Here is a 25077-nt window from a genome sequence, read left to right as displayed (position 1 = left end):
CATTGAAGATATGTCTACTTTTCGGTAGGTCTTCTTCTAGTCGCACTTTTTAAAGTTAAAACAGCTCTCCTTTATTTGATTGAGGGTATAACTCCCTTCCTCTTTATAGTATCCAGTGACACATTTTGTAAATGAAAGATGGATGAATTTAATATGAAAAATTGTGACCCTCTAGGACATCTCAAAACCGAGGCTAAAAAAAAAAATTGTCAAATCAATTCTATGGTGGCCAGAGAAAGCAACTCCTTTCCTTTAAAACATAATTACACTGTCTCTGTTATTTTGTCATAGAAATAAAATTAACAGGAGGCCAGTGACTAGAAATGAAAACAAAGTCAGAGCCCAGGACATGAGTGAGTAAGGTGGACCAACCATCCCAGTTTCCCTGTGACTAAATGGTTTTCCTAGGACATGGGACTTTTAGTGCTAAAACAGGGATGGTCCTGGGCAAATCAGAATGGTTGGTCAACCTGGGTAGGTGACAAGTTAAATAAACACGGAGTTCTGTTCTTTACGTGGGTTGAGCTCTTCATTCAAAGGTTTGCCCGGTTAAGGCAAATGTTGCCTCGGTGAAGACACTAAGTAGTGCCACTGTTCAGGAACATGCAGTTGAAGTACGCCTTCTGGAAGCTTCGTCAAAAGCAGGGCAAAGATCTGGCTGGCACCATGCATGTGCCTTTATTTCCTAGCTTCAGGTCCTGAGCATGATCAAGTTTGAAAGAAGTCAATGGGCCAGTATGAAAAGCAGGCAAGAAGTCCTTCTGGAGGTGACTGAGAGCAGAGAGCACAGGAGTGTGTAGATCCGAGACCCTGCCAGGGCACAGCACTCACCCAGACAAATCAGTCTACGCATTTACCCCAAGCCTGCTCAGTACTTCCCTGCCTTCTCTGACCTCGAATGCCTTTATTCTTCTTCCACAGCTGCAAAAAGGACATATCATCTATTTTTCAAGGATCTTTTAAAATTCTACTTCTCAGAAAAAGCATCTGTGAACACTTAGTCATTTAGTATTTGTCCTCTGATTGTAGCAATAATCAACTTTTAACTCCTTATGTCCCCAGCTGGGTTGTAAAGGGTTGGCTGAGGCTGGACTACTCTTTTCTTTCAAAAACTGCCTCTGAGCTGATGCGTTGTGCCTAGCCCAGAATACACTAATCAGTTGTCAGAATGAGCACTGTCAAAGAGAAATAGGTAAGCCACATTTGTGATTTAAAATTGTCTAGCAGTCTCTCTGAAAAGAAGTAAAAAGAAATGAGTGAGAATAATTAGCCCAATCTATCTCAAACATTATTTCAACATGGAATCAACATGAAAATATGATTAACGAGACATGTTTACATGGCTTTAAATGTACTAAATCTTTGAAATTCAGTGTGTATTTCATTCCAGCACATCTCAATTTGGACTAGCCACAAACCAGGTGCTCAGGAACCACACAGAGCTGGTGGCCACTGTATTGGACAGCATAGGTCTAAACGATGAGTTGAGAAAATGTACTAGACTTTACACAATAGAAATAATTTAACTTGAATCTACAATCAACGAGAAGACAACATGAGTTGTTTAGAAGACTTTAATAACTTGTCTTAACATGATGAGGATAGAGATTAGGGAGGTAAATTCATAGAAATCAAGAGAAAGGATTGTTTCTGTGATAAAGAATAGAGGGAGGAATAGTAGCAGAACTTTGTGGCTATTGGTACATAAAAATGCAAAGGAGGAAAGGAGTGAACAGTAACTGAGGGTGTCTGGAGTACCAGGAGAATGGTAAGAAGGAAGTTGGAGAGAGATATCAGTCTAAGAAAGAGATAAATAGATTTGTTTTCAACCATATAATTTCAGGTGCGAGCAAGAGACGCATTTTGGATCAAGGATGAAAAATGATGCCTGGCAAAGTAGCTTTTGGGATGGATGCTATCAAGTAGATTAAACCTTAGGAATGGATAACAACAGAGATTGTGAAGGTGAAGGGAGATGAGAATGATTCAAAAATTTCAAAAATTCAAAAATTTAATTTTATGAGTTCCCTAGTTAGCAAGCAGGACGAAAACTTACCAGGATGATAGGAAGAAAGCAAAGAGATCATGGGAGCCCTGGAGGGGTGAGGACACAATGGCAAGACCGAAAGGGACAAGAAAGCAGGAGAGAATTTGAGGCAGATGAGAACTGAGAAAATCCACTGGACATGACTAGGAAGCAATCTTTAGAGCAATTAGAACCTTTGTCAGGGCTGAACAAAAGAAAAGAAGGATTTATATGAGCCGAGCTCTCTTTCTAAACCCCCAGTTTCCAATCCTTAGAACAACAAACTGAGCAAAGATATTTGGATTGAGAAAGACTGACTTTTTGAAGCAAATACAGGCCCAGCAGTAATCCTGGCAGAAGAAAATAGAGACCAGCATAGGGTGGGTGGAGCTTTGGGTGATTCCTGACCAATGGCCAAGGTAAAGAAAACCCAAACAAGCCAAATGAAGGGTGCAGGGAATTTCACAGGGTGCAGGACTAAAAACCATTGGGAAACCATTACTCGGTATCAGCTAAAAGACAAGCAGAAGAAAAAGAGAATTTAAGAGATCATTTGTCATTGTAATGACCTATTGTATTTTTTCCAAACACATTTTCAATATTTTATTACTTACCTTAAAGGATGGGGGAAATATGGACCGTGTCCAGTGGAAAGTTGCCTTTAATTTTTATGTTTTTGAATGGGGAGTGGAGAACAACAGTGGCCTGCACGCCAACCCGATCCTTTGTCTCTTTCAAGATTATTCAGTAATAACATAAGCATCAGTATCCAGTATCCAACAATTGGAAAAAAAGAAAAAAGAAATTGGGAAATTTTAGCTTTGTCTTTGCTGAAATAGCTCAGGGATAATGGAGTTAAAATGAGAACTAGTAAGAATCAACTCACTGAGTCTTGTAAGTAAAGATAAATCACTCACTTGTGGACATGAGCTTTACGTTGGGTTGTATTTGGTAAGTGTAGCAGTACAAGGTATAAAATTTATTCAGCTAAAAAAGTGTTTTTGAAATTCCCTGCAATTTCCTTAGGAGTTCAGACAAGTATAAGCGCTTCTGAAATCTTTGGAAGATGACAATCTAAATTACTCCTGCTGAAATGACTAAGTTGGAATTTCTGTTTCATTCCTAAGGGTCCCAGAAGCTTGACAGATGACAGTGAAAAGTGATTGAGCCCTGGCTGGGTAGCTCAACTGGTTAAAGCGTCAGTCCAATAGGCCAAAGTTGCAGATTCAATCCCCAGGCAGGGCACACACAAAAATCAACCAATGAAATTAAGTGGAACTACAAATCTCAGTCTCTCTCCTCTCCCTCACCCCCATTACTCATACACAGAAACACAATGTGTTTTTGTTTCAGGAAGTACTCAGTTCCGATGGGCAGATTAGATAAACTCACAGGTTGGTAGTCTGACCAAATTGCCAGTTTCTAAATGTCAGATAGTTTGATCCCAAATCATTGTGTTGCAACCTAATCACAAACTGTCCCTTCAGGGTGTTTAAAGAAAAATATGTGAGGGAATAATCTCTTAAACTTAAAAATAGCCACCGCTATTTGAAACACACAGGTGAAAAATGTTAGATCAGATCCCTTCACCCTTAGAAATGAGACAAAGTTTACCGAGTCGTGGTGAGTCTTCACACGGTTGTGTAATGCCTCCTAGCTTTTGTGGGATTGACTGAATTCCGTGTCAGAGTCAACAGTATCATATCCCGAAGTCACTAATGGTTATTTGCATAAGGAATCTGCTTTATACTGTAAAAATAAGTTTATGTTGACAGAGTCTCTGTTACTTAGGATACTCACTAGAATTCATACTAGCACCCTTGTAGCCATGGTGCTATTTCAACGTCCAGTTCTTTAATGTGGTGCATGGATGGCTTCGCCACCTACATGAACTTTGGAAATAGTCACTGAGATGTTGTGCGTGTAGCATTTCCAGGAGGGAAGCCTCAAAACTTTAATCAGATTCTGTTGAGAATACCTGTGTTAAAGAAGCTAAGAATGATTTAGAGCACAACATTAAAAATAGATGCGTAATGCATCAGTATGACTTTGACACTTTGCCAAAGTTAACAGTATTAGTAGTAAATGAATAAAGAGTGTTCACAATTTTAAACAAAATGAGGTAGAACTTTCTATCAAACAAAAATAATAATATCACCCTGGCCGGTTTGGCTCAGCGGTTAGAGCGTCGGCCTGCGGTCCTGAGAGACCCGGGTTCAGTTCCCGCTAAGGGCGCGTACCTCGGTTGCAGTTTGTCCCCGGCCCTGGTCAGTTGTGCAGGTGGCAGCCACTCGATGTGTTCCTTTCACATCGATGTTTCTCTCTCTCTCTCTCTGTTCCTCTCTCTCCCTCCCACTCTACCTGAACAAAAAATGGAAAAATGTCCTCGGGTGAGGATAAAAATAATAATAATAATAATATCCACTACTGTTCAATTCAGTGTCAGTATTTTGCCTCCTTTTGGATGAAAATTAACATAGTTTCACATTGTGTCTTTCATCTTATCAGAGACTCCTAAAGTAAACAGTAGCATAGCATGAGAAACCTTGATTGTGTAACTTCTCTTGCTGTCTTGGAAATAGCAAATGTCATTTTCTTATAGCCTACCCCCCAAATGATCATTATTGGAGTTTTCAAAATAACTGCACATTTTTATAAACCTTCGTGGTTTTTATTGCTGAAGTAGTACTATTAGACAAAGCACTCTCATCTGGGCGTCTGTTTATCATTATCATAACTATATTTTATTATCCTTATTTCACTATGTACAAATTCTTCTGAAAATGAAAAGTAAACACAAGACAAAAACCCCACTTGGAATAACGCTGCTTAGGAGCTTCGGAGAGGCTCCTGATTGATGTTGGATCCTGCAGGGGAAGCGAAAATTCCTGGACGCCAGGTTTTCCCTCCCAGCAGGGCCCTGCTGCCCAGGCCCGGAGCCCCTGGAGCCGCCCACCCGCCAGCCCCAGGGAGCGCACGCCCACGAGTGTCCGAGTGTCCCCGCTGCGGGCTGTGCCCAGACCCGAGCCCCAGCAGCAGGACGCCGCCTACCGCGAGGATTGGCCCGCGCCGCCGGAGGTCTGGGCGGGAGGCTGGCTCGCGTGGGGGTGGAGCGCGGGGGAGGGGAGGGGCGGGGCCGCCCAGCCCCGCGCCCCGCCTCCCGCGCGGCTACACAGAGGGGCGCCCACGTGCCCAGCCCGTCTTTTGCAGCGCTGCGCGCCAGGGCGCTCCTCTTCGTGTGGACCAGTCCGCGTCGGTTGGTGCTCCAGCCTCCCACGTCCGCGGACCCCGACACGCTCCAGCCGCTCGCCCTCCACTGCCCTGTAGGCGCGGCCCCAGTAAGTTGCCAAGTCTCCCGCCTCGCGGAGGGGCCGCAGGCGAAGGGGGTGCCTGGGCGCCCCGACCCAGCGGAAGGGCTGGGCGGGGGCGCTGAGGGTCGCATCCAGCTGTGCGCAGCTGCCCCGAGGCCGCGCGGCAGTGACAGACCGGAGCCCTGGGGCTGCGGGAGGGGGCTGCTGCCGCTGCGAACCCCATCCTTAGGACTGCCCTGAGGCATCGGGGTCCGCGGTGGGCACGCAGGTTGCAAGAACTGGGGGACAGCCTGGCACAGCGACTCTGCGGGGGCCCTTTAGCCACTTTTGTCCTGGGGGTCCCCCGGCTCCCCTCTCTTGGAGGGCAGACCAGGCCTCCCCATTTTTTGCACGCTGAGGGGTCCCTGAAGTCGCCTTCCGCTCTCTTGGGGTTCTTGGTTTAAATATAAAACACCGTTTGGAGTTTGGGAAGCCTTTTCACATCCTAGACCTGCCCAGGACAGGCAGGACAGATAAAGTGGTGTTCGGGGCATTTTAAAGTAAATGGGTGCAGTTTTAAACCCGTTTGAGAGGGGTTGTACTTTTTAAGCCTATTTCATACGCTCTTCGGCCTTGAACTGGAAATGCCATTCCTGATCCTTGGGGAGTCCTGAGGCCCATCACGCCGCAATACCCTTCCTCCAGAGAACTTGACAACTTATTCTGACGAACGTGCAGTCCGCAGAGTAACGTCGGCAGAGATTGTACCTTAGATCAGATATTTAAAGGAGGTGGCTCGCAGGTCATCAAAATGGGAGCAATACCTAGATCTCAGGAGTAAAAATGTTCAGAGTTTAAACTGAACTGCCAAAAAGCATTTAGGAGACACGACTCTTTAGGACTGGTAATAAGATTTCTCTAGTCATTTATACAGAAACACTCATCCTTTTAATGAGGGAATATGGTCAGATGTTATTCCAATAGAGCTAGCTGAATCTTGGCTGGGGGCTCAGTATATGTCCTATAAATTGGTCCTTTCTCATTCTTGCCCAAAAACTTTGGTCACATTTTTTTTTAACCTCCCACAGAATTAATAATAATTACCTCCTCAGCAAACTGCAAACATTTGTGTTTGTGGTCTTTTTCCAGGGGATGTACAGGGTAAGAACATTCATTATATACTTTCTTATGGTTGCTTTTTTCCTTTTGTAATATTAAATCCTATTTTCTTTTAAATCATAACATGACATGATTTATCAGTGCAGAAGATCATAAGCATTTTTTTTATTTCCCTTTTTGCTAAGAAGGTGCTAGTTGGCTACTCGGGATGGGCTCTGGGAGGTCACATTATTTGTCAGGATTTTTCATGTTTTCTCCCTTGTCCCTCACTCGTTTTCCACTGTGACTTGATTAGGGAAAGTCATTTATCTTAAGTAATTTTAATCTTTTAGAGTTTGCCACAGCTTTGGAGACCAGAGTAAAATCTGGATGGTATTTGCAAGGATTCAGTTTGCAGGCTCCTTGACTTCTTGTGCATATCAGCAAAGCCTGTTTGATTCCAGTCTCTAATCATTATCTTTGGACGTAGTGTCAGGAGCCTATAAAGGAGAATAGAGGTGGGGAGGGGAGGGGAGGGGAGGGGAGACCTGGTAACTGTTGGAGTTGAAAAAATCCAGAATACTCTGGAGTCTTTAATCTGTATTCTCATCTATTTTTGTCATTTGCACATATGCACCTGAAGAATTGTCAAGCTCATGGTTCTCACTTTCCACTACAAACCTGGCACCTGTGCAGAGTGAGTGTGCCTGTTCTTGCTGGACGGCCCAGCTCTTGTTCCCGTCTCAGCTCCGTGGCCAAGGTTATCACTGTCCCTCCCAGCTCTTCCGGCCAGACCTGGAGCCCCCACCTGTGGCCACTGTGTCTCTTTTCAGCCCACTTTTTCCAAAGAGCTTTCCCTTCAAGTTTTCCTTTGGTGACTTCTCTAGCCTAGCTTCTGTCTTCCCTGCTGCTTTGTTCTCTTTGCTTGCTGCTTCATATCTACCTATCCAGAAATGTATGTATTTTTTAAAGTGTTCAGAGCCACCTGCTGGTTTTATTTCGGTGCCCTTCCGTGACCAACTTTCAGAACAGAACCTTGGCAATACCCTGATGTTGCCATTTATTTCCCCAAATGTGATATGAATGCATTGGTTTTTAAGGACTGGCTTCTTATAGACTACTTACTATATGTCAGACATTTAGAACAAAAGCAACGTTTATAGTTGAATATATTTCTATGTATTCACACGTTTGGTGCTGTGCACCTCGTTTGAATGTTTGGTTATCCCAGTGAATACAGGTGCACCTTGTCTTATTGTGCTCATTTATAGCCACACCGACGTTGTGTTTTCTACAAACTGAAGGTAAGACTTTCCACCAGTCCTGGCCGGTTTGGCTCAGAGATTAGAGCTTTGGCCTGTGGACCAAAGAGTCCCAGGTTTGATTCCAGCCAAGGGCATATACTTTCATTGCAGTTCATCCCCGGCCCCATTGGGGTCATGTGGGTGGCAACCAACTGATGTGTCTCTCTCACATTGATGTTTCTCTCTCTCTCTCTTTCTCTCTCCCTCCCATGCTGTCTGAAGATAAAAATGTAAAAAAAATATGTATATAGATCTATATATAGATCTATATATAGATATATATAGACTCGCCACCAGCAAAAAGATTAAGACTCACTTTATTGCAAGTCTTTACTTCTGTGGTCTGAAACAGAACTTGCAATATTTCCAAGGCACGCCTGTACTAAAAATCTCAGTTAACCTTCAGATTTCATATATGAGATACCACTTGTCTAAGTGGTTTTGAAAATCTACACAGTGAACTCATTTCTATACCTTTAATCTGAATATTCAAAACCACAGAGAGATGGCCTTGATAAAAAACAACTAATGAAATTGTTGTTTTCACTGTCTTCTGTTTTAATAACTTTTCCTTCACAGGATCGGGCAACTAATATTTGCTCCCTCTGTCTTTATTGCTGAGTAAATGCCACTGATCAGTAATTTGAGAAAGGGTATTGTGTCTGTCTTCAAATGTATATTTCTTCTTTGAAAGTTAGTGAGTGCCTACTCTGTACCATACACCGGACCAACAAAAGTGAGGTGTAGCTCCAATTTTAGAGGGATTCTACACTTATTCTTACATTCTGTAAACCCTCTGTTGAGGAATTTTAAGAGTAATTTTTTGTTGTAATTTTATATAAAGTAACAACACCTGTAAACAGAGGGCTTCAGTCCTGTCTATACCAGAAAACAAGTGAGGAACACACTCTCTAATCCAATCATACGTGACTTCATGATGGGAATACGTTCTGAGAAATTGAGTGTTAGGCGATCTCATCGTTGTGTGAACATCACCGGGCGCACTTGCAATCCCGGATGGTAGAGCCCACTATGCACCTAGACTGCATGGTATAGTCTGTTACCCCTTGGCTACAAGCCTGTGCAGCATATTACTGTACTAAACAACCCGAGAATAAATCAGAGGAAATGAATCAAGAGACACCGTAACCACAAGATAAATGAGGCTGCTGCCGGTGTGACAAGGCCTGCTGTTTGCAGCACACTTTTTTTGTGAGTAGAGTACATTCTAACGTAATGATAAAAGTGTAATATAGTAAATACATAACCAGTAACATAGACGTTTATTACCATCCTCAGGCATTACATGCTGGATATGATTGTATGCGCTATACTTTTGTATGACAGTACCAGCACCACCACCACCGTGTGAGTAATGTGGTATGCTCTGACTTTATCTTGACCACTCCAGCACTAGGTGATAGGAACCTTTCAGCTCCATGACAACCTCATGGGACCACCATCATACGTGTAGCCTGTCATTCACTGAAACATGGTTGAGCAGGACATGACTGTATAAAGATGACGCCACTGACTATTCCATTGTCAAAAGCACATGTGCTTGGTGTTTTTGTTTTAATGGCAATAACAGATCTGTCCTGATGCTTCTCATATTTTTCTTTAATGGCCTTTCTGGCTGTTGAGTCAGAAGGGTTGTCTGTGGCCGTGGAAATGCAGTCGATGCCACTGACACAACCAAGCCAACAACGGGGGTTCATTTCCATGAGGCTGGAGCTAGTTTTTCAGGCTCTGACTAGCTGAGTTAAGGTCATTGGAGCACGGTTTACCTATTAACTTTTCGTGTCCAACTTAGTAAACAGAACTGTTATATACTAATCTGTGGAAGCAAATAGTATGCTCTTGTTTTTCATGTGATCCCAGGACTCCTTTAGACTTTAAATGTCTCTGAGAATGGTCCCCACTGCCGTTAGTCAACCTTCTCATCGGTGAGTTCAGTTAGTATCGACTTTAAAATTTTAGTTAATGCGGTTTGTATTGAAGAGGCTGGGTCACATCTCTTCTATCCTTATGTAGACGTTTACTTTGGACCTCTGTCATCTGGGAAACCCGCGGTTCTCTGTTTTTCTGGGTGTGCATGGACAGGATACATTGTTGAAGATCTTGGGGTTTTTCGCATCCAAGATTGAATCATCAAGCCGGAGTGTCCTGTGTGATGATTTGGTGCTGTCAATGCCATGTATTTAATTTTATGCCTGTTCCCTATCCCACTGCAAAATAATAATAATAACACACTAGTGAAGACATCGCACAGCCATCCCAGCACTGCACACTCACACTGCTCGTTACAATGAGCCTCGTCTGGGACTGGGCAGTGAGGCGGGGCACATGTGAACATTTCATAACCTTTCTCCCAGGAGTTAGAGAAAAGTAAGAAAGAGCCCTGACTACTTTGTATTCATTGTTGGAATATTTTGTGAACAATACACAACAAAGAATTTTTATGTTCCTTGTTGATTCTTGCTAGTTTTTCCCACAGTTGCGGGGAGAATTTTTCCTTCCTTAACCCATTCTGGCTTCATCAAGGCTCCCTGAATCTTCATAGAGTCATACCTAATGTAATGCCGTTTATGTGGTCAAAGCCCACTTTCTTCCAGGGGGGACCAAGTGATCACAGTGGATAGAGCTTGATGTCACCAGGAGGCTGAAAGATACTGCAATTTAGTTAGATTCTTTGATTTTATTATTCTACTTTTGCCCATCTTTTTTTTGTGTCAGATTTTAAGATCATTGGATCTGTTCCACTTTTTTTTTTTTTTTTTAATCCTCACCCGAGGACATTTTTCCATTTTTTGTTCAGATAGAGTGGGAAGGGGGGGGGGGGGGGAGAGAGAGAGAGAGAAACATCGACATGAAAGGGACACATCAAGTGGCTGCCACCCACACGACCCCACCAGGGCAGGGGACAAACTACAACTGAGCTACGTGCCCTTAGCAGGAACCAAACTCAGGTCTCTCTGGACCGCAGGCCGACGCTCTAACCGCTGAGCCAAACTGGCCAGGGTGGATCTGTTCCACTTTTTTTTTTTAAAAGATGCTTATTCATTCAAAAAGGCAAGAAATAAATCTTAAAGCTCACTTTTTATTTGTTCTTCCCTTGTGTGGGTGCAAAGATGTTCTGTGAGTTGGTAGCTTGATCCTAATCAGGAGATAAAGGTTGTTGTGTTAAGGTTTTTTCTAGCCTTGGCTCTAGGTATCTAGCTGTCACCTTGGTAAAGGAAGACCACGATGATAGTCACTAGTGGAATTAACAGTTATTTTATATTGAACCATAAGGAGAAAATGAGGTCTCTTTGCATGTTCAGCCTTATTTCTTTACTTTCTTATTCTGAACTCGGGACAGATTTTCAGAATGTAGTTCAATTTGTACTTTTAAAAATCACACTAGCATCTCTAGAACTTGAGATAAATTTGAGTGCTGGATGTGGGACATTGTCTCTGTATCACCTGCAAAGTGTGTTTTCCCAAAGCCTGTGAGTTACATCCCCTCCTTCCCACATCCATGCCTTCTGGTTTCTGAAAGAATGTGTCTGTTTGTTGGAAACGACCGGATTTGATTTTTGTGAAACTAATATGGAAAATCGATAGTATTTAGCAATTGTATGAGCATCCAAATGAATGAATACTGTTTAATACATTGGGAGTCCCTTGGAATAGGAAATATGACTTTGTAACTTTGATTCTAAGAATATCCTATGAGGTATTCTATTTGGAGTCTTCCATGAGCAGCGGTCAGTTAATCCGTTTTGGGTGAATATGTGCTGTATATATCTGTGGCCCAGATCTAGAGTCTATAGAGAAGCAAAGAAAAACTTGGCCCCTGTGCTCTGGGCATTGCCCACCAGTGCAGGAGTTCAAAGCACACGCGCAGTGGGAAAGCTGCCGTTGAGTGATACAGATCGCTGAAGGGATCAAGAGGAGAGAACAATCTATCGCAAAGTTTTCTTTTTTTAATATACATGATGTGTTCCCAACATAAACCATGTGGTCAGTTGGTTTGGGTGCTGTCATCACCATCCGGTTTCTGTCGCTGCTTTTTGCTCCTATGGTTGCTCTTTGGTAGAACTTGGGTCAGTTGGACTTCAGTTCTGGCCGAGCAGTTGCTCACCAAATTTGCATTTTGGAGGCAGTAATACTTATTAATGATTTTGCAGAACTGCTCACTGTTTATTACCCTGGGCCTCTAGAAAAGTGGGACAGTTAACTGAAAATTCAAACTATTCTGAAAGGTCTTAGAGAGGAAAGTTAAAACACATTAGGAGATTATATTTTAGATGGAAATTTTTATTGAAAGGAGTCCTGGGGTAAGATCATTTCTACTTGGTAAAAATCGCTTCACAATATATTTCTTAATGGATGTTAGGTGCTCAGAATTCTACTAATCATAATTCTTTATTTAAAACACACTGATGACATTCCGATATTGGTTAATGTGTGACCAATATATGTTATTAATGTTAGGTTCTTGGGTTGAGTGGTGGATGGTTATTTATTGTATTATTATTTTATAATATATGGATAAATTAAATTTTAAATAACTTTCTCCTAAATAAATGAGTAAAAAAAAGTGTTTACAAATGTAGTCTTTGTGTTTTTCAAGTAGAGAACACCGTTATTAAACAAAAATGTCCCTTTCCTTCAGAACAGCTTGCTTTACACAGTGATGTTTTTTCTTCCCGAAGTTCACTTTATGCAGGCATAACCTTTCCAGACCACCACAATAAAGTGAGTCGTAATCTTTTTGCTGGTGGAGGATCGTGCCTTCATCTTGTCAAAAACACAGCATCTGTGACGTGCAATAAAGCGAAGGACAGTAAAACAAGGTATGACTGTACTCACTGCTGTAAAATTCCTGGTCTCCCCAGGCAAAGGGTACTTACTGTTTTTGCATGGGCTCATAGTCCACAGGACATTTGCAACTTGCTTAGGTACTTGTCCTAATAAAATTTAAGTGAAAATTTCCCGATAGTTTGTATCAACTTAGGTATGAATTCCTCTGGGAAAAGCTGTGTCTAAAACATTCAGGCTACACTGTACAGGCATTTATTAGCTTTAATGATCATACATTTTTTTCTTTATTGATTTTAGAGAGAGAGGAAAGAAGAGGGAGAGGGAGATAGACACATCAATGAGAGAGAACATCGATTGGCTGCCTCCTGCATGCCCCCCACTGGGATTTGGCCCACAACCTGGGCATGTGCCCTGACCAGGGATCGAACCAGCAACCTCTTGGTGCATGGGTTGACGCTCAACCACTGAGCCACACCGGCTGGGCTTTAATGATCATATTAAGCAACCCAGTTTTATATTTGTGTCTGAATCCAACAGCAGGTTTTAACTGTTTTCTTGAATTCTGTTGTAATGTGAGCAGTTGTTTGGGAGACATTTTTGTGAGACCTAGAAGTCCTAGGTGAGTTTTCACACACCATCCTCAGGGCTCAATAGCATTCAAGAGTGTTTGGGCCACTTTAGGAATTTACCTTTGTTCCAATGCAAGAAAATGGAGTCAAAATGGCTATGATGAATTAGGCGACGTGAGGCTGCCGTTTTAGTCTTTAGTTTTGACCTGTTGCATTGATCTGGACTTTTATGAAGGAGTTGACAGAAGGAGTAACAAATTTCATCCAAGTTCCAAACCTACCGAGAGTTCAGTTTGTTTGTCACCTCGAAACAGTGTCACTGCTCAGTTGTTTAGTGGGTCTCGGCTTGGTGGTGATGCTGAGCACCAGCTCTGCTGTGTGAGAAGGTGCCTGGCCCAATGGACAAGGTGCTTCTGCGGGTCACAGCTTAGTCTCTGGGGAGCATCATGGTGTTCAGAGTTACTCTCCTTCCAAATCCTCTTCTCTGGCTTGTTAATCTCTATTGTGAATTTACAGTAACATATTTGGGGGAGAGTTAAAGGTCATAGTCTTTGTAGTGGAATCATAGTAATATTTACAACATGAGGTCCACGCTGTTTGAGCAGTCTCTGAATTTCACTGTGTAACTCTTAAAAGATTGGACGAGCGAACTGAGGGGGGAAACAAAGGAGATTCAGGTTGAAGAGATTACCTTGACTTACCGTCTTTTCTTATGATAAGTTTCATATAGTTTTCCTCCACTGTATCTGGACTAATGGTATTTACAGTTCTTTGACATACATAGAAGGAGCTCCTTCCCTCTTAGTCCGATATTCTCAACATGCTGATTACATTTATACTTCATGGGAGGAGGAAGACCCACATGTCTGCATGTAAGATGCCCCCGACCCAATAATTTGTGTAAGACTTCTGGGTCGTCAGAATTCCCTGAATTCCAACCAGCGGACACTTAGGGTTTTAGGAACCCAGGACAAGAACCCTGCAATTCAAAGGCTATTTCATCTCCTGGAGAAAATGTCTGCGGAGAGAACGCTTTGGGGCAGGGTGGGTCCTTCTTGGTCATTCCTCCTTCCCTCTGGCTGATGTGAGACTGCTCCTGACCTCTGAGGAGAAGCTGAGAACCGGCCCAGAAGTAGGTGTGGCTGTGGGGCTCTCTGATGACAGTGACACAGTGATGACCATTCTCATTTCTGCCGTGGTGGGAGCAGTTTCCCGGCCTCAGAGGGACACTCTGGACTTCCCTTGTCTCTAGCATCACCACCCTTCTTTCCTCCAAATTCTCCTATTCGCAGGCTTCTGTGCCTACCTCTGGGCCAGGAAATAGGCTTGCTTCTCAGTTTAGCCGAGGTCGTTCTAATTGAATAGTTGTAAATATATACATAAATGGGAAGAAGAAAAGAATGGATGAAAATACTCAGTGCTCTTTTTTCTTACCTAAAATCGGAGCATCTTTAGAGTGACATTGGAAATCCAGCTCAATGCCAGTCTGATGTGGATCTTCTTGTAGAAATCTTTGGACTTTAATACATTTACAGTTTAGTAGAACGAAAGAAGTTATAGTAAAGAGCAAGGTAGCCCTGGCCGGTGTGGCTTTGCCATTAGCGTGTCGGCCCGTGGACCAATGGTCGCGGGTTCAATTTCGGTCAAGAGCACGCACCTCGGTTGCGGTTCCTCCTCCCTGCGGGACGCAACCAGTCGATGTGTCCCTCTCACATCGATGTTTCTCTCTCTCTCCCTCTCAAGCTATCTGAAGATAAATAGAAAAAAAAATATCCTCAGGTGAGGATTTTAAAAAAAGGAAAGAAAAAGAGCAAGATAAGCATCACTGCAGAGCCTAGTCAGTTTGTAAAGTATAAAACAGCCAAACCCTTTTCTTTTTACTTGTGCTGATTCAGTAATGTGCCTAATGAATAACAGTGGGCAACGTGAGCAACTGAAAAGTTGATTTCTCTACTGAAATTCTTATCTCTTGCACAACTTGCTTTATGAGTGGTTAGGGTTTGTAATGTTTTGTTGCGAAAAGCCCTGTGTAAATGCGTTGCATTTGTGGCGCTGTGGCTGTGTAGGTGGAGTGGGACTGTGTGTGCCGTATTCATGCGGAAAACAGCACAAAGCACGTGTACATGCCATTGAGAAACAGTCGTGGGTGTTGATAAAATGTGTACTATTAGAGCTTTGACAGCATACCCGGGGCTGATCTTGTAAACTCTCCCCTGAAACTTAGAATTTCTCCTTTAAAACAAAATCAGTTTTTCATTTTCATAATGTGAATACATGAATAAGGCCCAGTTTCCCGGAAATGTGGTTATTCCACTGTGAAAATGGTGGGACGCTGTTGGGATAGCTGGTTTTGTGTTCCATCCTCTACACTTAACAATGCACCGAGCCCTGGCCGGTTTGGCTCAGCGGTTAGAGTGTTGGCCTGCGGTCCGGAGAGACCCGGGTTCGGTTCCCGCTAAGGTCATGTACCTCGGTTGCAGTTTGTCCCTGGCCCTGGTTGGGTTGTGCAGGTGGCAGCCACTCGACGTGTCCCTTTCACATTGATGTTTCTCTCTCTCTCTCTCTCCCTCCCACTCTATCTTAACAAAAAATGGAAAAATGTCCATAGGTAAGGATAAAAACAAAACAAAACAAGAAAAACAATGCACCTCAGTCTGCCTCGTGGGCAATTCCTGACGCTTTGGGAGGGTTCATGTCCAGCTTCCCTGGCCGGAATAGTGGCTGCGTTCCTGGCACTAGGCGAATGCCAAGCACAGTGCTAGGCAGATTTGGAAGGGAAGCGGGCTTCTGAGAATGACATTTTAGAACTCTCTTTTTATAGATTAAGAAACAGATCTTACGAGGTGTAACTCATCTGAGGTCAGACAGCGAGGGGAGGATGAAGACGATTTCAAGCATTTTGACTTGACAGAAGCACTGAATTCATACCTGGCCACTCTGCTTTGGTGAAAGTATATCACAGTTGCTATAGTTACTACTTATGTGGCAGGAATTTTATAAATGAGAATCAAAATACAACTTGAACTTAAAAGTTAGATTTTTAAATTATTCTTGGAAATTAACATTTGAATAAGACATATTCGTATAGTGACATTTTTATCATGTTAATTTTTTAAAATGGCATGCTCTTACCAAAATAATGGAAAAAATGGAATCTTAACCTAAAAGTACAGACTGTACATATGTTCTCTAAGCCATCAAAAGTCATTAGGATTTAAACCTCATAAGTGGTGCTTTTAAACAAGTAAGTTCTGTTTGGAATGCTATTGTGCTATCTTTTCTAAAAAGCTGTTTGAATTTTTATTTTTTCGGATTATCATGAGTAACAGATGGCCTGCACTTAGTTTAGTGAACCAAACAAAAAAAGAGCGGACTTTGCATAAAATTTCTGTTGATAGTGCATTTTGTCTCACTGAGATGGATCATATGAACTTTCTGAATAATGAATAGCATATTTATATTTTTCTGATCTTTTCTGCTGCAGAGTACAAAAGATTCTGAAGGACACACAACCTAGTATTGTCACATTAAACATTATTCTTATAAATTAAAGTGTTGTCCTATTTTTACTACATTGCTTTCCCTGACCACTTCTAAAACTGATCAGTTGTTCCATTGACTTTGAAAACTGAAGGCACCGTGCGATTCATCGAACTACTGGAAATGGTAATACATGATTTTAAGCCTAAGCAAAGCCTCAAGAACCCACATTATTTCTCAAATCTCAGTTTTGAAAGCATTTAGTACAGTTGCTATCTAAAATTCGACTTTCTGTGGATTGATGATCACTGGCCTGGTCATAGTTACTGGTTGACTCCTGTGTGCGGCTGTGAAAGGCGGCGGTGACGGCGGCGGGCAGGCAGGACGATACGACCGAAGGGGAGGTGACCTGACTAGGGACGAGTGCAGACACCAGCTGTACTTGTTGGTACCAATGGTGATTTCAAGTTCAGTTGAAAGACTCCTGTTTTTCTCTCCCTCCTGCTCTATCTGCAGATGAATGCAAAAATGTCCTCGGGTGAGGATTAAAAAAAAAAAGACTCCCGTTTTAAGAATGGACCTGTACTTCATTCCATATCATTCAATGCATTACTTTAGACCAGGGGCCTCAGAGAAGCTGAACTGTATAATTTCACTTCTGACTTTGTATACATGAATCAGAATTCAAGCCATTTTCAAGAATTGGAAGAACAGTGCTCAGTTGATTGAACTAAGTGTAATTTCCAATGAGTGAAATAAAAGGAGAAAAAAAATGCAAGAAATCTTTATTTATTTTGCCTCAAAGAAAATGATGCACGTAAGACCATGTTGAAGGAGGAGAAAGTAATATTTCTCTAATGTTCATCTCAGCGGAATGTCTACAGAAATTATTTCCTGAATTGAATTTTCCACATCTTTAGAGGCATAAAATGCAGCATTGATAGTTCTAATAAATCATGGGATCCTAGGCTCAGAGAAGCTTGTATGTTTTTTTCCAAGCAGAACCATGACTAACCATTCCTCACAGGTGTGTTTCTATGTTAGCATGAGCTGGAGGTCATACATGTACAGACTTATCTGCAGAAAAGTCAAATAGTCCTAACCACTGACATGAATGAAAGCATTTTCATATTTAAAAACAGTAAAGTGTTGTCCTGGCCAGTTTGGCTCAGCGGTTAGAGTGTTGGCCTGCGGCCCGGAGAGACCCGGGTTCGGTTCCTACTAAGGGCATGTACTTTGGTTGCAGTTTGTCCCCTGCCCTGGTTGGGTCATGTGGGTGGCAGCCACTTGATGTGTCCCTTTCATGTCGATGTTTCTCTGTCTCTCTCTGTCTTTCTCCCTCTCACTCTATCTGAACAAAATATCAAAAAAATGTCCTCGGGTGAGGATAAAAACAAACAAACCAAAAAAAACAATAAAGAGTTGAGAATGTATATAACTGCAGCCAACAAGCAGTATTTTCTCCTTCACTTTGTAATCCCCAATACTAAATGTTGATTTCTTTCCAACTCTTATTTCAGTGCTTAGGAAGAGAGGGGCTTAGAACACCCGACAATCCCTTAAGCGTCTTTCCTGCTCTAGAAGAAAAATAGCGAGAGCACGTTCTCGTTTATTACTTCCTAGGCTTTCCCACCAAGAGCTTCTGGACATCTCTTGACTACACCCAATGTGCCACCACTCGCAGATGTTAGAGACCCTGACTTGGAGCCGGATGTTCCTTGGGGGCAGTGGCAACTGGTGGCCGTTTAAGATAATTCAGCTTAAAATCGAGAGAGCATTTACAGCTGGCTGCAGGTTCTCTTCCACCCTCCTCCTCCCGTCTCATTTTTCTTCCACTTGGAAGTGCGAATGCACAAACTGTCCAATTAACCTGAGCCCAGCACTCACCAGAGACCCAGCTGTCAAGGCTGAGCACCTCTGTGGACCATGCTCCGGGTGTCTCCCCTGACTCTCTGCTGTCCTTGGCGTGTAGGCTGTGTCTTCCCCTCGGGATAAGGTCAGCCTTGAAGAACATTGCTACACGCTCTGGGCAGAGGCCCCGGGGAGCACGCCAGTGTGTGGGAAACCGCACGTCAGCATCTCCTTGGTGGCATCTTGGCTCTCCTCTCCCTTCTTCTCTTCCTCACCTCCCTGTCCCTCGATCCTGGCCCTGCATGCACACTTGAGAACTGGCAAGGTTCTGAGAGTACAAAAACAAACCGAACAGTGACTACAGGGAGTGAAAGTCTGTAGCGTTTCAGTAAAATCTGCTTCCCCGTCCACGTGTAGCGTCATGGTAACTGCATGGAATAGCACTGTCTCATTACTCAGACAGGCCGGTGTCGTGTTTGCTGGGATGTCAGCCTCTCTGTTAGCATGTTCAGTCGTTGCTTTTTTGAGTGAGTATTACATGGAGCTAGAAAATGCTTGGTTCTGCCCTGGCCGGTTTGGCTCAGCGGTTAGAGAGTCGGCCTGCTGACCAAAGAGTTGAGTGTTCGATTCTGGTCAAGGGCACGTACCTTGGTTGCGGTTTGGTCCCTGGCCCTGGTTGGGGTAATGTGGGAGGCAACCAGTCAGTGTGTCTCTCTCACATCGATGTTTCTCTCTCTCCTTTCCTTTCTCTCTCTCCCCCCCCCCTCCCTCCCACTCTATCTGAAGGTAAATGGGAAAAAAATATCCTCAGGTGAGGATTTAAAAAAAAAGAAAATGCTCAGTTCATAATTTGAAGTAGGGCAGCATATTGACTGCTTTATGAAATCCTGTTATTATCAGTTACTACATTTGTTATTGTAAACATTATTCACAGGGTAGATTCAGTGAATTAGGTGTGGATTCAAGTACTGTTTCTAACGCATTAATCATTATGTTTATATTAAAAGAACTATTACACTTAAAAAACAGAACAATATACCCTAAGAAGCCTGAAACACCAATCAGAAAGAATATATGTACCCCCATCTTTGTAGCAGCACTATTTACAATCGCTAAGATCTGGAAACAGCCCAAGTGCCCATCAGTAGACGAATGGATTAAAAAGCTGTGGTACATATACACAATGGAGTACTACGCAGCGGTAAGAAAGAAAGATCTCTTATCCTTTGAGACTACATGGAGGGACCTGGAAAGTATCATCCTAAGTGAAACAAGCCAAGCAGAGAAAGACAAATTTCATATGATCTCACTGATTTCTGGAATATAATGAACATAACAGTTTGAGGACAATCCCCTAAGGAGTGGGGAATGAGAGAGGGATGAACAACAGAATTTATATGCATGTAGGCATGAACAGTGGACATGGACAACAATCGGGGGAAGGGGCAGGCAGGGAAGGGGGAGGGGGGAATCACTGGGGGAAAAAAGGAGAATCATTTGTAACAAAAATTAATAAAAAAAAAAACAAAAAACAGAACATAATTTAGTTCAGCTTTTTTAAGGATAATGACCATTTTATAAGGACTTACTGTTTCAAGGCACTAAACTTTGGGGCTTTACAAAGCCTGAACAACGATCCTGTCCATTGAAAAAATTTCCCATTTACAACTTAGATGCTGAAAGTTAGAATTTAGACAGTTGACCCCCTTCACAAGCCACCTCTCGACTGACTGTGACACACAGAACCAATGAGTCACGGCGTTATTTGCCAGTCTTTAAGCAAATGAAATCTTTGGCTCAAATGAAATGAAATGAAAGCAAAGATAAACATTAAACTTTATAATTTCATTTTTTTCTTTAAAAACATGTGGCTACTGAGTAGTTATGGAATGCCTCCCAAGTGCAGAACTATCCTGGGTACTTAGATGCAGACAGAGAAAAAACAGCATGCCGCTGAGCTCTTGGAACTTATATTCTAGGTCAGACTTATTGGTGTCTCCGTACCCAGAACAGAATAACAAATGACATGGCTTTTTTAAAGTGCAAAATAGTAAGGAATGGTGGGGAACTGCAGGGAACCAGAGAACAGTCCATTTTAAAACTACTGTGTGCCCCAAAACATACACTGGGACTTGGCAGGAGTGACTGATAAAACATTTACCAAGAACCCCGCGGAGTTCCTCACAACATGAACAGAGCAGATCTGGAATAAGAATGCAGCCCGGAAAACCTGCGTTTTTATTCTCGATCTCTTTAAATATGCCAGAGCACACCGGCACATAAAGCAACTCCAAATATAGCTTCCTTTCTTAAAAATACACGTAGAGGAAGAGACTGGGTAACGTGTAGCAGCTAATGATGGGAGTTGACTCCTTGCCGCTATGTAATTTGGGGATAACGTAAAATTGTAGGTTTTCCCAATTTCCCTCTTCCCTTAGAGCTACTCTGAATGAGAACAGAACTCGGTTTTGCTCTGTAGATTGTTCTTTTCGTGCTTCTTAGATCCCATACTCATCTCTTAAGCTAGCATCAGTGTCCTTTCATTTAGCCAAAAATGTTGTCTTGTAAAAATGATCCAATAAGCCTCAACCACCTTAAGTCCTGGAAGCATCACAGTAATGAGGATAAAGGCGGTGGAGACCGATGACTTTAACTGAAATGAGATCAGATCTCCCGTTCCTGTGTGGCCTGAACATTCCCAGTGCTTAGTTTTGTCATTGTCTGGGCTAAGGGAGTAAAGTGACTTTTCTTTCCTGCTCCTGTAGGGAAGTGTTTTACATGTGATAGACAGATGCATTGGTAGAGCTCTTATTAAAGGTATTACCTGCTATTTGGGATGAAATGTTTTATCCAAGGGTATAGGGAAAAGGGGAGAGAAAGAGGAATCATAATTGTTAATACTAAAATAGACTGGTTGCATCAGGTGAACCTTTAAACTTAAGAAAGGTTTATCAAATATTTATTTGATCTGAATGGTGGATATGTAATGATGTAATGTCCTTTGACACTTTTCCAAAGTCATCAGTGTTATGAGGACATACCTGTGAGTTTTTTATTTTCTGGTCACAGTGAACTTATGTGACTGCTACTTATTTGGAAAGAGGATGTTGAGTTGGGTGGAAGGTTTTGGACAAAATGGACTTTGGTGTAAACTACTTATTACCTGACTTGGTTTATACATATTCAGAGAATCATGAAAACTTAGTTTTTCAGTATAAAAAAGAGAAATCAGCCTGGCTGGTGTGGCTCAGAGGTTGAGCATTGACCCATGCAGCAAAAGGTCGCCGGTTCAGTTCCCGTCAGTGCACATGTGAGGGGCATGCAAGAGGCGGCCAATCAATGTTCTCTCATCAATGTTTCTATCTCTCCCTCTCCCTTCCTCTCTCTCTAAAATCAATAAAGGAAAAAAAAATTTTTTAAGAGAAATTTTACCATTAAATCATAGAATCTGAGTTGGCAGATACCTTAGCTATTACCCTTCTAACTAAACCTGGTTGCAAAAATTTCTGAATCATTCTGAATCACATGTTCTCTATTTAAAACAATAACAAATCTGACTCCTGTAGAGGTGGGCAGCTTCTTATAGGTAGGAACCGTCTTTATTAGGAAGGTCTGTATTTTGTTGGGTCAGTATCATCCCCTTTTTACATTTATTTCCTTTATTTGGAGTTTTTGTCTTCTAGTATAATATGGAGAGTTGTCTTCGTACATGTTGCCATTCACGTGTTCGAAGGAAGTTATCGTCTCTTCTCTAAGTCCCCCCCCCCCAAGAGTAAAAGAAGCAAAATGTAGAAATAATGCGAGCGTATGTTTCTAAAGCTCTTTGGTGTTTGCCAGATGTGTATTGTTCACTTATTCCTTATAGCAGTTCTTTTCAGTGATGAGAAGACTGGGGCCCCATTGACTTTCCCAGCACACGGCTGGGAACTCTCTGAGCTTATTGGCCAGACTCCAAGCAGGGTTCCCGCTGGGCCCCTGCTTTGTCTCTGCTTATTGTGCCAAATACTGAAATTTCTTTAATTCCTCTTCAAGTTAACATGGTTTTCAGATCCTTCACCCTCTTCTGGTTATTTTACTATACATACTTGGTTAGCATTGAAGAAAAAGTTGGTAGCTACAGCCAAGCATGCAAACATTCAGAAATATTTGAATGGCTCTGTGTGCCAGGTACTCTGTAGGTATTTGGGATATACCAGTGACAAAGCAGTCAAACGAAATCCCTGCCTTCTTAAAGCTTATAATCTGAAGGCTTATATTGGGGCTCATTCCCTTGTCCTACAACCAACATCTAAGAGGAGTTTGGAATAAGGGACTAAAGAGTTGGACTTGCAGACTCTGCGATGTTAAGGAGTTAATGTGGGAATTCTATAGGCAAACTTCAAATGATGTATCAAATGTATATCTATGATCTCTGCTGGTTTCCCCCTTTTCATTCCTTCAAACGGATTCCTTCTGTGGATTAAGAAAATAATGTTGACTTCAACTGAATTATATCAAATTACTCGCAGGCACAAAATGAGACCATAGAAAAATGTTGGCAATAGAAGGGAAAGGTCTCTGATATTATCAGAGGCCATTTGAAATAAAATCTAGGCAAAATTAAACACAAAAGATGTGACTTGCAGGGGCAGAAGACTGTTCTGAAATATGTTTTGAATTCAGAAATATGGGGAGAATTAAGAATATTAGGTATTTGAGAACCCAAGAGATGGATAAGGAATAAACTAGACAAATTGTAAAATGAATACAGTGTTTCAAAAAAAACTGTTTAGTAAAAATCAGTAAATCTCTTCAGCTTTAATATTATATTAAAGCCTTCTTATATTAAATCATTGCAGTTTTTTCAGCTAGAAGAAATGAGTTTTAATATATGTTAGAATTTTAATACAGACATAAGTTATGATGCTTATCTAGTTATTTTTATTGGTCCTTAAATTTATTTCTACATTGCTTATAGTTAAATAACTGTTATACTTTCAGTCTTAAGGTAGTAATGTTTTATGAATTGGGAAGGTTACAATCTATTAGAGATGAAGTTTTAAAATTCCAAAGTCTTCCAGATATTTTTTTGGTAACATCTGGATAATGACCTTCAAATTATCCTCCATCAGCTGGTATTTGGCTGCCAAGAGCCCAAGCAGCCGGGATTCTGCATTTCTCCTTGCTTGTGGGCTGTGAGGGCATAGACTTGGGAGTTTCACAACCTTAGGTTCAAATCTAGCTGTGATCTTGAGTAAGTTCTTAACATCCCTGAGCATGAAGTAATGTATATCAAGTGCCCAAAACATAACAGGAGACCAGTGAATGTTCCCAATTACTCCTTTTTATTGTCATAGCCCATATTTATTCCTTTTTCTTATTTCTTCCTTCCCTTCTTTCTTTTTTTTCACAACATTCAAAACTAAAGAAACAGTATCTTGCAACTATTCAGCATGCTATATTGAGCTAGATGATGTCACCATGAGCGGACGTTGGCTTTGAATCAAGCCGTGTGACACGTTTCTCTCCTTAAGGCATACCCTGGATAGTGTTTCATCTCAGTTTAGAGTGTGTACTTTATAACTGGACCATCTATTGGCAGATACTTGCCTGAGCTTCACTTTCTGGGATGTGAAAGATTTGTTTTGCTCCTCAGAGCACTCTTATTTCCTCAGTCGGGTGCTTGTCGTGCGAACCTTGAGCTCTGAAAGAAATAGAAACTTCACACTTGTCTCTTCAGGTGGTGCATATCGATCAAAATCTTCAGTGGCTGTAACAAAAATGAACCATTGGGGGGGAAAGGTGTGTGTGTGTGTGTGTGTGTGTGTGTGTGTGTGTGTGTGTGTAATTACAAGACTTCATGACATTGCTCCTAAAAGGCCCGTATTACATCTTCTTATGGAGAGTCAGACAGTCTTGATTTTGTATCCTGACTTTGATATACACTAGCTAGTATTTAACCTCTCTAAGCTTTGGTCCAATCTGTAAACTGGAAATAGTATTAGTACCTGCCTCGTAGGGCTGTTGGCAATTTAGTTGGGTTAATATACGTAATGCCCTTGATTAATGTTAGCTCTCAGTAGTGACAGCAGCAAAAGCCACAGCGGTGATAGTATATTTGTGTATTTTTTTAAATCCTCACCCAAGGATATTTTTCCATTGATTTTTTTTTTTAGATTGAGAGGGAGGGAGAGCGAGAGAAACATTGATGTGAGAGAGACACATTGACCAGTTGCCTCCTGCACTACCCGGCCCAGGGCCAGGATCGAACCTGCAACGGAGATACATGCCCTTGATCAGGAATTGCGACTCTTTAGTTTGCGGGCCAATGCTCTAACCACTGAACAAAACCTGCCAGGGCTATTTGTGTATATTTTATGAACATGTCTCATTCTAGAACCTTACCAGAACTGTTTTTAAATGTTAAATGGATGATTGAATTCTCTTTGAGCAACATCAATGAAAGTCTTGTCTTCTTTTCTATTCTTGCCGCCATTTTCTCTGCCCAGAGAAACCGCAAGTTGCCTGTCTCTGAATCCTGGTCTTCCAGCTGGTCTTCCAGCCCTGTCCCTCCAAGTCAGCCTCCACTGATGGCACTTCCTGGCCTCTGCGCTTGCTCTGCCTCTGCCTCAGCTTTATGCGCACAGGGCGTGGCCTGTCTCCAGCTTCCT

The 25077-nt window shown here is 42.1% G+C and overlaps 1 protein-coding gene across 1 annotated transcript in view; it reads left to right on the top strand.

Moving 5' to 3' along the window:
- The first annotated feature begins 5249 nt into the window (after positions 1 to 5249).
- SLC7A2 (solute carrier family 7 member 2) overlaps positions 5250 to 25077 on the top strand; it is a 54245-nt gene continuing 34417 nt past the window's right edge. The window contains exon 1 of the mRNA XM_036250384.1: positions 5250 to 5364. The gene's annotated coding sequence lies outside the window, so the exon portion shown is untranslated. The remainder of the gene's footprint in view (positions 5365 to 25077) is intronic.

The sequence above is a fragment of the Molossus molossus genome, unplaced genomic scaffold, assembly GCF_014108415.1.
Source record: "Molossus molossus isolate mMolMol1 unplaced genomic scaffold, mMolMol1.p scaffold_m16_p_9, whole genome shotgun sequence".
NCBI classification, from domain to species: Eukaryota; Metazoa; Chordata; class Mammalia; order Chiroptera; family Molossidae; genus Molossus; species Molossus molossus.
This window is presented reverse-complemented; position numbering and strand designations above follow the sequence as displayed.